Source organism: Lagopus leucura, unplaced genomic scaffold (assembly GCF_019238085.1).
Source record: "Lagopus leucura isolate 7727_CA_CO unplaced genomic scaffold, USGS_WTPT01 Super-Scaffold_100002, whole genome shotgun sequence".
NCBI lineage: Eukaryota > Metazoa > Chordata > Aves > Galliformes > Phasianidae > Lagopus > Lagopus leucura.
Genome location: NW_024962263.1, coordinates 50,163,633 through 50,179,697, shown reverse-complemented (window position 1 = coordinate 50,179,697; position 16,065 = coordinate 50,163,633). Strand labels below are relative to the sequence as shown.

The 16,065-nt window shown below is 40.7% G+C and overlaps 1 protein-coding gene across 16 annotated transcripts in view; it reads right to left on the bottom strand.

Annotated features, from left to right (window-relative positions):
- The window catches only part of DTNA (dystrobrevin alpha), a 215,296-nt gene that overhangs the window by 67,757 nt on the left and 131,474 nt on the right, over positions 1 to 16,065 (bottom strand). The gene's annotated exons all lie outside the window — the stretch shown is intronic.

The window sequence follows — 16,065 nt, the reverse complement described above, 5'->3', positions numbered from 1 at the left end:
TGAAAATGCTTTTCAGCAATTTGAACTGAAAGCAAAATATTTTACAGAAACAGAGTTGTAATTGAGTCAGGGCAGAGAAACTACATATAAATAAAGAACATGTAATGAGTGATCCCGAAGTCACATTTTGGTCTTCTAAATATATTTTCCAAATGATTTGTTAAATCTCTCTCTTGATCTCCTGATCTAGGCTGAATTTCACAGGGGCTGGTTTTGCCTGCAAGGACAGCTGAAAGGACAATCTCTGCTCAGCCCTCATATTGTATCCAAACAGAGATCTTGTTTGCATAGCAGTGTTACAGTGACTGTGTGATTGGCTTGCTGCAAATTGGCAATTCTTGAAGCGGTGGACCAAAAATCAAAAAGAAACACAGTCATTCAAAAGTTAGATTTAGTTTAAACACAACTAAAATAAATCATCTTTTTTTTTTTTAATCTTAAGTATTACCTTCTTTCCTAAAAATTTCAATAAGAGATAAATCATGAGATTCAGGGTGCAAATTCTTTCTTTTTACCAGAGGAACTACTGTACAGTTCTTATTAGTTAGCATAGTGATATGTCTTCATATCGAGAGCTACCTGTATCTGGATGAAGATGCATTTTATGGCAGATAGAAATGAGTTTTAATCCTCATCATTATATTTTCAGTTGCTTTGCAGGCAGTCTCAGACTGCAATGTGGCATGACGGTCTGATGGCAGAGAAATGTAAGCCAACACTAGTTAGATAAATGAAACTACACTGACTCTGTTTACTTAGTCTAGAATTTTGCCTATTATGGTTTTTTTTTTTACTTCTACCTCAGGAGAAAAAAAAATATCATCTCTATTGCCCTGCTACTGCATATGTAAGCTGCAAGCCCAAGGAGGAACAAAGAGCGTACAGGCAAGTGGCAACAGCAGTAGCAACTACTCAGGCATTATACAAGGTACTTTTCCCCTTCTTCTTGCTACTCCCTAGCAAATAATTGGGAAAAATTGCAAGATGTAGTTCCATTGTTACACTAACTGCTTACTTGGCCTTTATACTAAAAGGAAGCTTCTACAGCCCACCTTGTCTGCTTGACCTTGTCAGGAAATTGTCTTCAGAGAGCCATCCTTAATGAAGGCAGGGGGGTGAACACAGCCTCTCTGAACTCGTCCTATCCATCTTTCAGAAGAGCACATTCCCCAAAACAAATCCAGTGTAAGACTCAGATCCTGTTAATGCAGCCATTCCCATTCAAGCAGTTTTCACTGCCAAGTTGCCACTGAGGTAATCTCAGTAAACAGGAGATGAACAATCCTAGAGAAGACAGGCTGTACATAACAACGTGCTAGGAAGCTTCTCTACATAGCTCAGAAAACAGATTAGACAGGGGACAGAAGTCATCACCAAAAATCAAGCCACTGTCTGGTCCAGGAGAGAAGTTAATGAATTTCCCAATCTGGGTCACCAGCATAAGGTAGCAAAGCAACAAACACAGAGCAATACGCTGGAAGACGCAGCAAGAGGCTGGCCCTGTTGCACTTATTCTGTGGCCTTACTATGAGGGAAATGGCAGGCAGAAAGCAAAGGCTGACTGAGAAGTTTCCACCAGGGTCCAGCTGCTGCATGCCATGAGATTGGCCTCTGGTAACAGACAAAAGAGATGAAGAAGGTGCTGCCACCAGTAGTTTTGGGGTGCTGGGGTTTGTGTGCAAACTGTCAAACTTGGGCTGCAGCTACACTGAGAGGTGGCAGTGTCAGCAATGACAAGGCATAATGAATAGGAGAAAGGGAGAAATACCCACACAGATGGCTAACCTTGACTTGAGGCTACACTAGCAAGATAGCAAACCCAAAAAAGCATGAACAGGGTTACCAACTGAACAGCACTGCTGACCAAGGCGGAAATTACTAGGGCAATCTAGACATAAATATGGAATAAGGATGTAAAATCAGCAGCATTGCAGCCAGTAAGAAAGGGACAAGCAGGGAAAGGCTGCTCATCTGAGAGGAGATGAGCATAAGTGAAAAAAATCCCACAGTGTGATGGTGGAAGAAGGGAATATAAAGGACAACAAATCATGTCATTGGAGCTGCTTGGGGTACTCCTCAAGCAGCTCTGCACCTGATCAGTGCAGAGAAATGAAGACAGCAACAAGCCTTCTCCTGCCCACATGCATATTTGGTTCACTTCTGCCCCTGCAGCATTTCTTCTTTTCGCACTGATACTACATTTCTCATAACACAGTCACATCCACAGTTAATTTTGATGATGGTTTTCAGAAGGGAAATATCCAGAGGCTAGCAGAGGTGAGACTAATATCAGCACGCTAACACATTCAAGTGAAAAATATTGTTTTTAGCATTACCTCTAACCTGAAAGCCTCACAGGCTGTCCTGATGTTCATTCGTATGCTACAAAGGTAGGGCACACATCTAAGAAAATGATTTAGTGGAAACTGCATAGCAGCAACCGTCCCCCACCTACCATAAAGTATTAGTCTCACAGAACTGCTGTGCATTTGATATTATAAATAATTTTACTTGGCTTTTTTTTTTTCTTTTTTTTTTCCCCCCAGAAACGCCTTGGTTCCACTTGAAGCCAAATAATCAACAATCCTATTGCACCATTTTATTTTTCATTTTACTCATGAATTTTAAATTTATTTTACAGAAGCTCCTTCCTGCAGGAAGAAAGGAAAGACGGATAAGATCCAAACTTTTTAACATCTGCTAATTTTGAAAACATCTCTTTAAATCTCTAGCTCAAAATTACAAATAGAGTTTGCTAAATTGTTGTTATGAGGACTTCCCCAGCTTTTACTCAAGTTGGTTGTTATGGGCAAGAGTTTGGAACTCACCCACCTAAGCTTAATCCCTCAAAAACTGGTAAACTGAAAGGCATCTAAAATCAGCTACTAGAGACAGATGAGGTGAACGATGCTTTGAAGGTGCTTTTCTATTTCTTTATTGACTAGAAAGCATACAACAACAAGCATACCTGAGATGTGACCTCAAGGCTGGCAAGGTTAACTGATATGAATCCCACACCTTGTTCTTTAAGTAGTAAGGAAAGATGCCTTTTTTGTTCTGACCACTATGTGGCCTATAATAATTAGGTTTTATAGAAAATACAAATAATAAATAATTTAATCTCCATAAAAAGTTATCAGATCTTACCATAGCCACCTCCTCTGCATCCCTTGACTTAGCACTGAGTGCATCTGGGTGGTACCGATCACTCAGAACCCTATTTTTCAAAAATGTACTTAGGCAGTAAGCAAGCTTAAGTATTATACCATGTTGCCTGCCTAGGGTGGGAAAAAGCAGAGGCAAACATTGGCCTTTATAAGCTCCATTCTGTCTATCTGTACTATTAGAAACTTACGTCAGTTTCAAACTGCAGCTAATAAGGTATCTGTAGCGTCACACCCTTTTCAATGCAAAACCAGAATGATAACCTTGCAAACTTCCCATAAGCTTGTTTCCCTCCCATTTTACTTTTCATCCTCTCCACCATTCCGCTATGCCCAAGTATTCATTTGCCCATCCCCTCAGATTGTCTTAATCTCACTGAAGAAGGCATTTCTCCTTACGTCGTAAAACACGTAGTGCAATAAAACCTGAATCTGATTTCTAAGTACTGTGGTGATAGGAAGTTTTCAGTATAACCAGCTTACAAATACTACCCAACATTTTCTCTCAAAAAATCTGCCCCAATTCCTTCAACAAAGTTAAACTGTAGGTTTGTCTCAGATTCTGTAATGGCTACTGTGGCAGCTGTTGCTGCCTTGTGCACTTATACTTTTATACCTTCAACATGAGAAAAATGCCCTTTCTCAGACAGATATCTGCTAATTGTTTTTACAGAGTCACCAGACTACCACTACACATCAGGAGCAAAAGCTGCTCACGTCTAGCATCTGTGTGGAGTTAAAGTGATTCAAAGATACACAGCCCAGCGAAACGTCAATTGCAAACTGCTGTGGTGGGTTCATCTGATGGGCAGCTGAACTCCCACTGCCTTTCTTCAAAGGTATAGGAGAAACTAAGAAAAAGGGCTGAGATAAGGACAGGGAGATTGCTCAACTATTATAGTTATGGGCAAAATAGTCAGCATAGGGAGATCAATGTAATTTATTGCCTATTGCTAACAGACAACAGCAGTGAGAACTAAAAGCAAACTAAAAGCACCTTCCCCTCATTCACTTTCTTCTCCTAAGCAGTGCAGGGAATGGGAGCTGAGCTCAGTCTGCTACTCCTTCATGGTCTCTCCCTTCCCCTGCCCCAGTGTGGAGTCTGCCTCATGGGATGCTGTCCTTCCCAAATTGATCCTGTCTAGGCTTCCCACAGGCTGCAGCTCTCCAAGCACCACTCCAACTCAGGTTCATTCCACAGCACCCACCTTTAGGAGTTGCTCCAACATGGCTTCCCATGGGCAGCAGCTCCCCCAGCCCTCCTGGCCATCATGGGCTCCTCTCCATAGGCTGCAACCCAAACGCAGGGCTGCTCCTGCAGAGGCTCTCTGCAGGCTGTGCCTCCTTCAGGCCTCATCCACCACACAGTGATCTCCTCCAAGGCTGCACATGGAGATCAACTCCATGGGGTACCCACGGCCTGCAGGGGACTTCTGCACTGACCTTGGTGCCTGCAGGGCTTTTCTCTCACATTTTATCACTCCTCTCCCAGCTGCTGCTGCAGTGTTTTTCCCTCTCTTAAATCTGCTCTCTCAGAGGCACAAGCTCAGATCTGGCCATGGCAGGATCCTTTTGGAGAAGGCTAGAGCTCTCTCTGATCTAACATGGGACTCTTCTCACAGCTACCCACCCCTGCCACGTAAGCACAACACAACTACAGAGCGCACAAGGCAGATGAACAGCACTACAGACGGCTGCCACTCACTTATTTTACACAACAATCATTAGTAACAAATGCATTCTTGGAGGAGGCACAACCCGAATCACAGAGAATTAAGATTAACGTATGGAAATACACTCCACATAACAAATGTTATTTTCTTCAGTGAAACTACTTCACCTGGTAAAACAGCATTTGGAGAGAGAGACTATTGCCAGTACATCGTAAATGAATTGGTCTCTCTCTGCAGCATTTAAATGTGGATGGAAGACCACCGTCTCAGTCTGAAAAGTGTTTTGCATTTTCCTCTATCCAAAAAAGCTTTTATACATTCCTGAGGATTTACATCCTGCCATTCTCCCTTTATTTGTGTTCAGAACATCCTTTCCTATTGCTTTTTACTGATTTGATACTATGAAAAATAGGAATTAGAAGCCACAGGGCAGAAGTCCACCATTCTACAACTCTGTCAGGAAGTTGATTTTTGAAGGAGGTATATTTGATACCATTGGAGAGAAGTTTGGACAAAATTATGCTGCTTACTATAAATGCATATGACAGTTTTACCAATTTTGATCTTCCTTTTCTCTCCCAAGAGTTCTTTAGCTTCTACATTAGGAGGAAATCAATGCACTTTTATTTTAATGGCTATTCTTAAATAGTAGCTTTCTGTTTGGTAGATTACAGTATAGACAAAGTCTGAGATAAGAGATGGACTATCCTTTTTTACTCAGCTTAAAGCAAAGAAATTAAAATTTATTTATAAGGTGAGAAATGAAGTCTTCCTCCCATCATGCAGTTTATTTATAGTTACCATGAGATACAGAAGCTGTCAGATAATCTTGGATATATCACTAATCTCAAAGGAGGCAGATTACTTCAAACATCAGCTGCCAAGAAATGCCGTTGCCTGAAGCAAGCATAAAAAAGAAAAGTGTAGTGGAAGTTATCTTCTAAGTGGAAAAAGCAACAATAAAAAAAAAAAACAAAACAAAACAGAGGAAGAGTTTGTGTGCTTAAGCCTTCTTAAGATTAAACCAATTTACTTATGCAAAAAAACAAATCTTTTCTACAGTATTTTTTGTACTCCACATACACCATGAACTCTACAATGTTATTTTTCCATTTATTATTAAATGAACATGGAACACTGTGTTTAATCAAACACGGGAAGCAACTAAATTATGGCTTTAATAATCAATTCAAATTTGCTTAACTTACAGTAGGCCTAATTACATCTAAGGTAAATATGCCCAACTGACAGTTACCACAGAATTCCACCTTGACAGTGTTTGTTAGTGAATATAAGAAAAACTTTTAAAGCAGTATTAACTTAAATCATTTCAAAAATCTAAGGATACATTTCATTACAATTTTAGTTCAGCACAGTTCTTACAGATGTGCCTGAGTTTAAACATACCAGCATTGTAATTTGAAATCAATGGCACTTGAATGTATTGCAGGTATTCAATGTGGATCTCATTAGAAGTGAAAGACCTATGCTTCCTTGTCTAGCAATCTCCCGGATATTATAAAATGCTAGATGATTCTTCTCTTTCAGATTAGAATCCATGAACCCATCACCAATGAGGGTGTGCAGCCATTTGTCATCATCACTGTTGTGAAGCCCTGGGAAGTCACTCACTCTTTCTGCTTGACTCCTCTTTTCTGCTGCCAGGAGGGTAATGGAGCACTGAACAAGGTATTTTCTCACTACAGAACACCTGTTTGTGGCCAAGCTGCCCCTCATACCAAGCAGCTGCAGCATGCTCAGTAAAAGCCTTAATGTTTGTCCTACCACTATGCAGACCAAAGTGCCAACTATGATGGCTTCACGTTTTCTGGTGCCAAATTACATGAAAAAGAAAATGTAACAGGGTGTTAGGTCTGTTTGGCTAAAAATGAGGTATTCCACCCTTTGGCTGGGTATGTCTGGCAACAGATGCCACCCTCCATAGCCTGGCACACCCAGGCTACGCTCACTACCCAAATATCTGAACCTGCTCCTGGAAATATCTTCTATGCTTTGCCTCTACCTCCCTCACCTGCTTCTGCTTCCAAACACAGTTTATCCAGCATAGTGACTTCCAGCACAGCTGGGCACCCACTGGGCAGCTAATCCAACAGGCATGGCATGTCCTAAGCTAGATTTGAGTGCTCTGCAAGCTACTAACAGCTCTTGGGCTGGTCATCATTGCTTACCAAAAACTCAAGAATGGTGGACATCCAGGTTGTTGCCAAACATGAGTTCTTTTATTAAACATATATATTATAATTTGTGTGTATGTATATATATGTACATATACACATATATATGTATATGTATATGTATATATATACACACAAATTATAATTGCATCTTCCTGCTACTTCATATGATTTCTAGTTTGTAGATGCAGTGATTGCGAGTAAATATTTACAGACATGCTATTCTGATCCCCAAATGCTTTAGTTTTTTTGAAATATGTGTATTCCCATATGATAGTAAGAAAGGTTGTAAGAGGATGATACACTGAGGTACTGATAATCTAGAGCAACCAGAGACAACGTTTCTGTATTTCTTTGTAGAAATCAAATTCTCAAAAACTGCCCCAACTCAAGCTGAATTTGGCAAGGGATGTGAAGGGTAACAATAAAGGCTTTCAACAGCAGGACAAGCTTAGTAGGCTAAGTAGGCTTAGTAGGCTATGTAGGCTGAATGGGGTATGGCACCCAGAGACAAAAAACATAGGGAAGGCTGAGCTACTTGAAGCCTTCCTATCCAGTCTTCACTGACAAGCTTCATCTTCAGGAAGATGCAGATCCCTGTGATAAGTGGGACAGTCAAGAAGAGGAAGACAATCTTGGTTGAGGTGTTTTGGAGCTGGTTAGAGGACATTTAGACAGACTGGACACTCACAAGTCCATGGTACCTTATATGCGATGCACCCACAAGTGCTGAGGGAGCCAGGTGATGTCACAGCAAGGCCACTCAATTACCTTTCAAAGGTTGTGGCAACAGGGCAAGGTTCTTGAGAGCTGCGAGAAAGTTGGTGTTAATCTCTTTAAAAACAAGCAAAAAGATCCAGCGATCTAAAACTTCATCTCAGTCCACAGAACAGGGAATGGAGCAAATCCTCCTGAAGTCATTTCCAAGCACGTTAAGGACAAGAAAACAACTGGGAGCAGTCAGCATGGAGTTATGAAGGAGAAGTCATGCTTGACCAACCTGTCTGCTTTCCACAATGAAATGACTGCCTCCCTGGACAAGACAGAGCAGTAGATATTCTTTATTAAGGCTCTAGAAAGGCTACTGACACAATTTTCTATAATTTCCTCACTGAAAAAAATAGCTACAGACTGGACAAGTAGAAAGTGAGCTACACTGAAAACTATCTGAATTGCCACGCTGAAAATCTTGTTAACAGCAGCACCAAGTCCAGCTGGAGGCCAGTCACTAATGGCATACCCTGAGGCATAATACTGTGGCCAAAGCTGTGGAACACCTTCATTAATGACCAGGATGATGGGACAGAATGCACGCATAGGCAGTATTCCTGAACTGCTGCCAAAGCTGGCTGCTGGATGCCTGGAAATCTGTAGGATAAAATGTATAGAGCTGAGGTGACGGATTCCAGGGGAAAAGTTTTAAACGTTCTCCAGTCCAAATTCTAGGCTTGCATTCTTGTATCCTCACCTACTGTTCTGCCCAGAGCGAAAAGAGAATTATTTTAAAGCCTTTTGAGATTCTGATCACTCAGCACATTAAACAAATGTGGCCTGTTGGACGTGTCTGTCAACTTGGCCAAGTGCTATTAATGAGGAAGAACTGCGAGGATATCAATATGCTGAAATGTGGTCTTTTTATCCTTAATATGGCAATCGACAAAGCCTCCAATGTGTAAGATCACATGGACATCTCCAGTAAAATTATCTATGCTAATTACATTTACATAAAAGCTCCTTCTCCCCCCTGCTGTCTCTTCCTGCCTATTCTATCTCACCTGTACTGACAGAAGGGCTCTGTGTGGGTGGCTGAAGAGGCCAACAGTCTCCCCAGCAGGCACCGCTAATGACAGTCGATCCTGTAAGGGAGAGCAGGGGGCAATGCATCCCACAGTGCTGGGCTGGGGAAACGGCTGCCACTGCTTTTCACCCAGCTGCTGGGAAAGGGGTTCCTTTTTTTAAACACTCTTGGAAATTGTTTATTTGAAATGCTGAATAAAGTACGACATACATAAATTAAAATAAGAAAAAACATAACCCTAAGCTCCTTAACGTTTTTGTGACAAACAGGAGAGAGAGAACATTCAGTTAAAACACTGCTCTGTTACTAGAAGTCACGTAGCTTAAATCCACACATTATATATCACTTACCTGTTTTAAACCTTGAACACATTCATAAGTCAAAGACCAGCGTGTCAACAGCAGACATGCTGATATCTATATTCCATATCCAGAAACTTTGTAAATTCTGCCCAAAATGACAATGGTACCCTTAGATTATTCATCTCCCTTATTTTTTAATAGCTCTCCCTAACACCATTCTAGTAAGAAATGCCTCATTTGAGGCACTGCGTAGTCAGGCCTGAACGTGACTAAGTATTTCCTTCAAATGGGGATATGAGGTAACAAAACTTGGTCAGTAAATATGGATGATACAGAACAGCTTTCTCATTTCTCTTAAAACAAGGGCAATTTGCCTTACATCTGAGTTTGTATTTCATCAGCAAAACTACAGCATCAAAATTTTAATTAGATATAATTCTTCTGTAATATACTGCAATAAAAATATTTTAGGAAGATGTTTCTGCACTCCCAAAAGGAGGTAAAACAACCTCCAGCATGGGTGATACCGTACCTGCAGCTGATTTGCAAAACACCATCTCTGTTATACCTAACTGGTGACAGAAAATGAATTATGGAAACTTTCAAAAAAGTGTTTCCAGGAAAAAGACATGGTCCAGCACTCTTATTTATGAGATTATACTAGAAGTTCAGAAATGACTGAGTGTCTGAGAAGAAAGCTATAATTTGACAGCCTGGCACAACTCAGCTTCTGTGCAATAATCCAAGGCAAAATAGCTTTTAAAGAAAAGGCAGAACAGAGTGCACAAGCCTTCTGTTCAACATAGCCTTGACCACAGGATGGCACTACTGGGTGCATTTTAGTAAATGCAGCACACATTGGCCATTAAATTTTAACTCTGTATTGGCACAACATCAACCAAACTAACACGAATCAAAGGTTGTGTATTCCCACTGCTGTCCCCAGAAAACGGCCTTGTCCATGAATTTAGCTGAATATGTGCTTGGAGATTCAACAGTGTGAACAAACTATAAAGGCTATCACATTTGATAGGCAAATAATGCTAAGAGGTAAAAAAAAGGGCAGAATAATTTTCATGTTGGGTGTCCTTTTTATGGTAATAAAATCTCCTCTGGAAATATGTTTCTTCAAGTGCCAACTCTGACTAATACCGCATCTTTTTCTCCTAAATATCTCCACTTTTTTCTTTTCTTTGGTACAGCTGCTCCCAGCTGCCCTCTACCCCTCAGAACCTCTCCATACCACAAGAGACCTTCACCACAAGAGACCTCTAGCCACGTTACCTGCAAACAGTAAGTGTAAAGCAACTGCAAATGCTGAAAAGCTGAGTTACTTACATTTCCACTAATCTTGAATTAATATGTGTTACCAGCTCTAATGATACAAAGTGTTAGCCCTGCTCTTACAGTAACTGCTGCTTTCCTTAAAATCCCTGACACTGGAAGCTTGTGATGGCAAGCAGATATTCAGCTTAACAGGTCTTTATAACCCTTTCCTCCCTCATGGCCATAGAAAAAAGTTGACATTACGTTGGCAACCTTTAAAGTTCAGTCGTACCACGAAGGTCAGAGAAAAGGAATGAGCACTTATACACTCAAAACTGCTTGAAGACAAAGCTCTGCTCGGCTCATCTTCTGCTTTTCAGAGTTTGACTCACGCCATTTTTTTTGTTCCTAATTTTTTTTTTAATCATTCAGGGTTGGCAAGACTGTAAACAACATCACAAGGTGCAGAATGCTAACGAATGAGGAACTGCACATCTCCCTGAATATCAAAGTAGTATTTTACATATAAGCATATTGTTAAGCTGATCCTTTCTATATTAATTTATTTCTTATGTAACATGCAGTGAATTTGGCCTACAAAATTTTTATCAAATAACTAGAGAAATATTTAAATTCATCTTAATCCTTGAGTAAACTTGCTCATATCAGAATTGTATTTTTCACCCCCTAGAACAGAAGTGACACACAAAAAAGAGATGATATACATCCCTCTCTTCTGTTGTCAGGAGTTAAGACCAATCCAGAGAGTTGTAGGAGCCCTTAATTTATGAGGACAAAATTCCAATATCAACCTCAGCTGTTAATAGCAAGAGCCTTGAGATAAAGTTATATGTTCCTGTAGCATGGGACGTAAGTGAAAAAAAAACATCTTATGGCTAAAGTCATAGGGACAGTTCAAACTCCAACCTGATTTAATCCCTTGCTGAGATTGGTAATGAAAGTGCTCATTACTGCTACAGGTTCAAACTTTCACATTTAAACATCTATTACATTTGAAAACAGGATGATTTATGTGCCTAAGAAGTCTTTTGGGATCTGAGTTACAATCAGCTCTGAGATGGATCCTGGTATCCTGAAGATCCTTTTCTTTATGTTGAATTCTGTTGATGAGACAATGTCTAATTCATGCAAACTATACAGAACTTTTGACCAAATCCTATCTCTGTGTTCACATAATCTTTGCGCATTTGCTCTCCTGCCATACCCCAAGCAATGCCTTCTCCAAGAGCCAGCACCCCAGTCTCTGGCTGAATCATTCAGAAACCATAACTCCAGAACCAGGTGGCAATTACAGTGGCTCCTACTTCAGTGATTTGTGGTACCATGCACTAAACCATCACATTTCTTAAGGAGAGATACTTGAAGTTTAAGCCAGGAAAAGGAGAAAAGCTCCAGTTAACACAAACATTGCTTAACAATCAGAAATAATGAGAAAGGAAGCAAAAACATAGAATGTAAAGTGACAGATAATCAGGATTTAGATGAAGCACCACACATCTATATCCCTTCTTTCTGTGACAGAAACTCTCCAATGATGTTTCCAGGGCCTCTAGATGGAGTAAGAGCCTCAATGTACATGGCCACTTAGCTGTCATCCTTTACACACGCAATCCTTCAAGATATCCTACAGATTCAAGACTATTAAAATAAAGAGTTTCAAGGTAAAATGGGCATGAATGAAACAGGGAAAACTAAACCTGTGGAAGATCAGCACCTTTACAAGAGACATACTATGATACTAGCATTTACTTCTTCTTACTACTTTACTACTTTATTGGAAACAGAGTTCATCCTCTTCACTAAGAGACTGATTCACTCCTTTCCTCATGACAGTAACGTCAGTGGATTCAGCAGACTTTCAATTTGTAAAGGCTGAGTATCCCTAGAACTTCTGCTGGAATTAGCCACACTTCACACAGTGATGGGTCTGAGACTCCTGGCAGCTCCCCTGCTACAAGCCTGTTACAGCCAACAACAATATCACAGGTATAACTCAGCTTGAATTTGGCCTCACAGTGGCTTAATTCAGCACAAACAAAACCGTCTCTGCAAAGCTATTGTACATCACAAACAAGTCAATGACGGGAAGCTGAACGTTCATTGTGTAGCATCCCATAATCATAGTGAGAGCAGCACACACTGAGGACATTATATTATGCAGTCTCTTCACACTTTTAAAGGTGGGAAATTATTTTTATGGCCAACATCTTCTGTTCTCACAATTTGTCCTGGCACGCTGCATATATGCTGTATGAAATCTTCCACTAAGACTAACAGAAAATGATAGTAGGTACAGCTGGTATGGAAAAATAGGTAACAGTTAAACTCAAGCTTCTCTTTGAATATTCTAGGCATTATGAAGTTGACCTTTATTATTACAGGTACACAAATTGCCCTTTGGTGCAACTCTGAATACAAATGAATCACAGAATGGCCCGGGTTGGAAGGGACCTCAAGGATCACGAATCTCCAACACCCCCAACACATGCAGGGCCACCAACCTCCCCACGTAATACCAGACCAGGCTGCCCAGGGCCACATCCAATCTGGCCTTGAACACCTGCAGGGACGGGGCATCCACAACCTCTCTGGGCAGCCTGTTCCAGCACCTTACCACTCTCTCTGTAAAGAACTTCCCCCTGACATCCAGCGCAAATCTTCTCTCCTTTAACTTAAAACCATTTCCCCTCGTCTCGCAGTTATCAACCCCTTCAAAGAGCTGATTCCCCTCCCCTCTGTAGGCTCCCTTTAGGTACTGAAAAGCTGCAATGAGGTCACCCTGCAGCCTTCTTTTCTCCAGGCTGAACAAGCCCAGCTCCCTCAGCTGAACATGGTTTTAGAAGGGAAAAAAAAAACTTTGGGAATTTCAGAAGCAGTGAATTACAGTAAAAAACAAGATCAAGGCCTACATTCTGACTTCCTTTCTTTACAGTACTTGCTCTCTTCACCCTAAAGAAGCCCACATTCACCACAAACAGCCAGCATGCCTGATGACTCCGCAGCAGTTATATTTCCAAATGGTACTGGAGATAGAGTCTGAAAGGGAATGAAGAAGTATGAGATGCATCAGATCATCTAGGAAAAGACTGCAGAGGAGACAACTGGTCAGGAAAGTTGCATAGTGCCTGGCCATTATTCAGAGCTATGTGACAGCATCAAAGCCAAAAAACAGCAACAAACCAACCAACCACGAACCCTCAACAAAATCCAACTCAGCAGATGCTGTGGAAAAGGACACTTTTAATGCAATACTACAGGACATGGACAAAATGCTGGAGCTTATCTTCTCAGAAAAACAGTTTTCTGCAAGGGCTTCAAAATTGTACACTGCTCTCAGGTATGGATGGAGTTCACATGTAGCTCCTCCTTCCGCTCTGAGTTCAGAATAGAGGCAGAGTAGGTTTGAAATGATGGTCCGGATCTCCCTAGGAACAAAGTACTGCAATCACCCAATTTACTGATATCTGCTCCAAGGAAAACTTCTATTTTGTTTATTTCCCCTTCCCTGGATAAATATGATGTCAAATGATAAAAACTGAGAGAATGACCAACATGTGACAGGCATGAAGTCACACTGCTTAATGCATTCTAGCACCTTATGGAGGTACTCGCATGACACTGGGAGAGTCCAGCAAAATACCCATGTGGGTAGGACAGTCTCAAGTATAAGAGAGGAAGCGCCTGAAGACAGGCTTCTTGCAGCCAAGAGGGAAGTAGCAGAAAGAGCAGTTAAGAGCATCAGAGTCACAGAGAAGTCAGAGATAAAATGCATGCTACAGGTAATGAGGTGATGCTGAAGAAGGGGCAAAGAAATGATGATGGAGGAGATTTAAAAATATAGCTACAGTTTGAAAGAAAAACACAAGAGGGCAAAAGAAGTAAAAGCTCTCACATGAAGCAGAAGCAGCTCCCAGACAATACAGCAATTCTATTATCATCAAGATACCCATTTGTTTTCATGAGATTGCATGTCTGCATGTATGTGCATTTTGCAATTTTCAGAATGTCTAGAACAGTACTAAGTTAATAATTGTTTATTTTCTTTCATTGTGAATTTTCCTTAGGAGGACCAATGTGAAATAGGATGCATTTTCTGGTTTTGGATTTCTAAACGAAAGCATCCTGGGTCGAAGGCAACTAATGCCTGACACCAGGAACAGATGTTCAGAGACAGCAGCTGGTAAACTGAACAGACTGCCCAGTCTCAATCTCAAACCTGTATCAGAACAGCCATCAGAGATAATGCAGTGAATGGCAGCTGTAGCAGAGTTCAGGAAGTCAGTCAGAAAAGATTTTCAGCTGTGATCCAATTACAAAGCTGTCTGCATAGAACTGGGGCTGAGTCACTGGTGTCGTGGAGGGCAGCCTGTAGGTGTACTGAGGATGTGGTCTATCTATGTGTCTGCCAGCTTCTGACTCAAAGGATGCCAATCCAGACATCTTCCTCTGCAAGGGACAAAGTAACATGAGCTGACAATTTTCTGCAACTCAGTTCTTAACAGGAGCTACTTGGAATAATGGGTGTGGCTGAAAAATCAATCTGGGAGCACGCAAAGAGCTGAGAATTTAAGATACGCAGCCTTGTTTGGATCACTCTTTTTGCCACTGAAATGAATTCCAAATGTCCACTGACAGTTCTTATGCTAATCATGTATGAGCTGGAATTGCGATGGCAGCCTTTAAAAGCAAATAATCAGGGATCAGAGACACTGCAATCCCTCACGTAATAACAGTCCACTTTGTGCCAGCATCGAAGGAAGGCTGAACTGCAATCAGTCCTGTGGAACATGTTAAATATAACAGCTTATATGACAGGTATTAGGATCTGTCAAGCACATTAACAAACTTTTACAGTTAAGAGAAGAAAATCTGAAACCATTTTCAAGATACTGTGCTGCGAGTGAACACTTACAGCCTAAAATCTTTATGAAGGATTTGTCTGCAGGGAATATGCTAAATCAAGCCCTTTTGAACTTTTGATTAAATAATTGATGCATAATGCAGAATGTATAATATATGCATCCTTTTCCCATAGTTGCCTGGAAACCCATATGGGATGGTACTAGCAGTTCCAAGAGCATTTAGCCTCCAAGTCGCTAGTAAAGACAAAGGAACAAAAAAGTTTTCAAAATCATTAGCTCATCTTTCTTTTCATTATCCAAGTACTGCAGGATACCAGAATTAGTAACTTACACAATGCTCTTGTAATACAGTAATGTAATATAGAGTGCTATTTCTTCTTCATTTTTTTTTAAAGCTATATCTTCAAGAGCTACGTGAATGACTAAGTCTCAGTTTTCTTAAAAAAAGAAACCAAAAAAACCTCAGGCCTCTACATTAACTTAGTAATATTAATAAGCAGATTGTAGAATATCCAGGAGGGTCAGCAATGACAAAAACAAAAATATAAGATTTCTAAGCAAATATCCCAGGCGACTGCTACTGAGGGTTTAGAAGAATATAAGGGTGCCATGGTAAAAAATTCAAGAGGCAGACTGTTTTCCCTGGAAATAATGTTTCAAATTGCAGCCAAGAAGACCTTTTACACTTCTCAAGTAGGCAACATCACTTGTCATTCAGCTTGACTGCTCTGTGACCCAGCCAGAAACCATCTTGTGCTTTATTGCTTACAGGATGGAATGAACA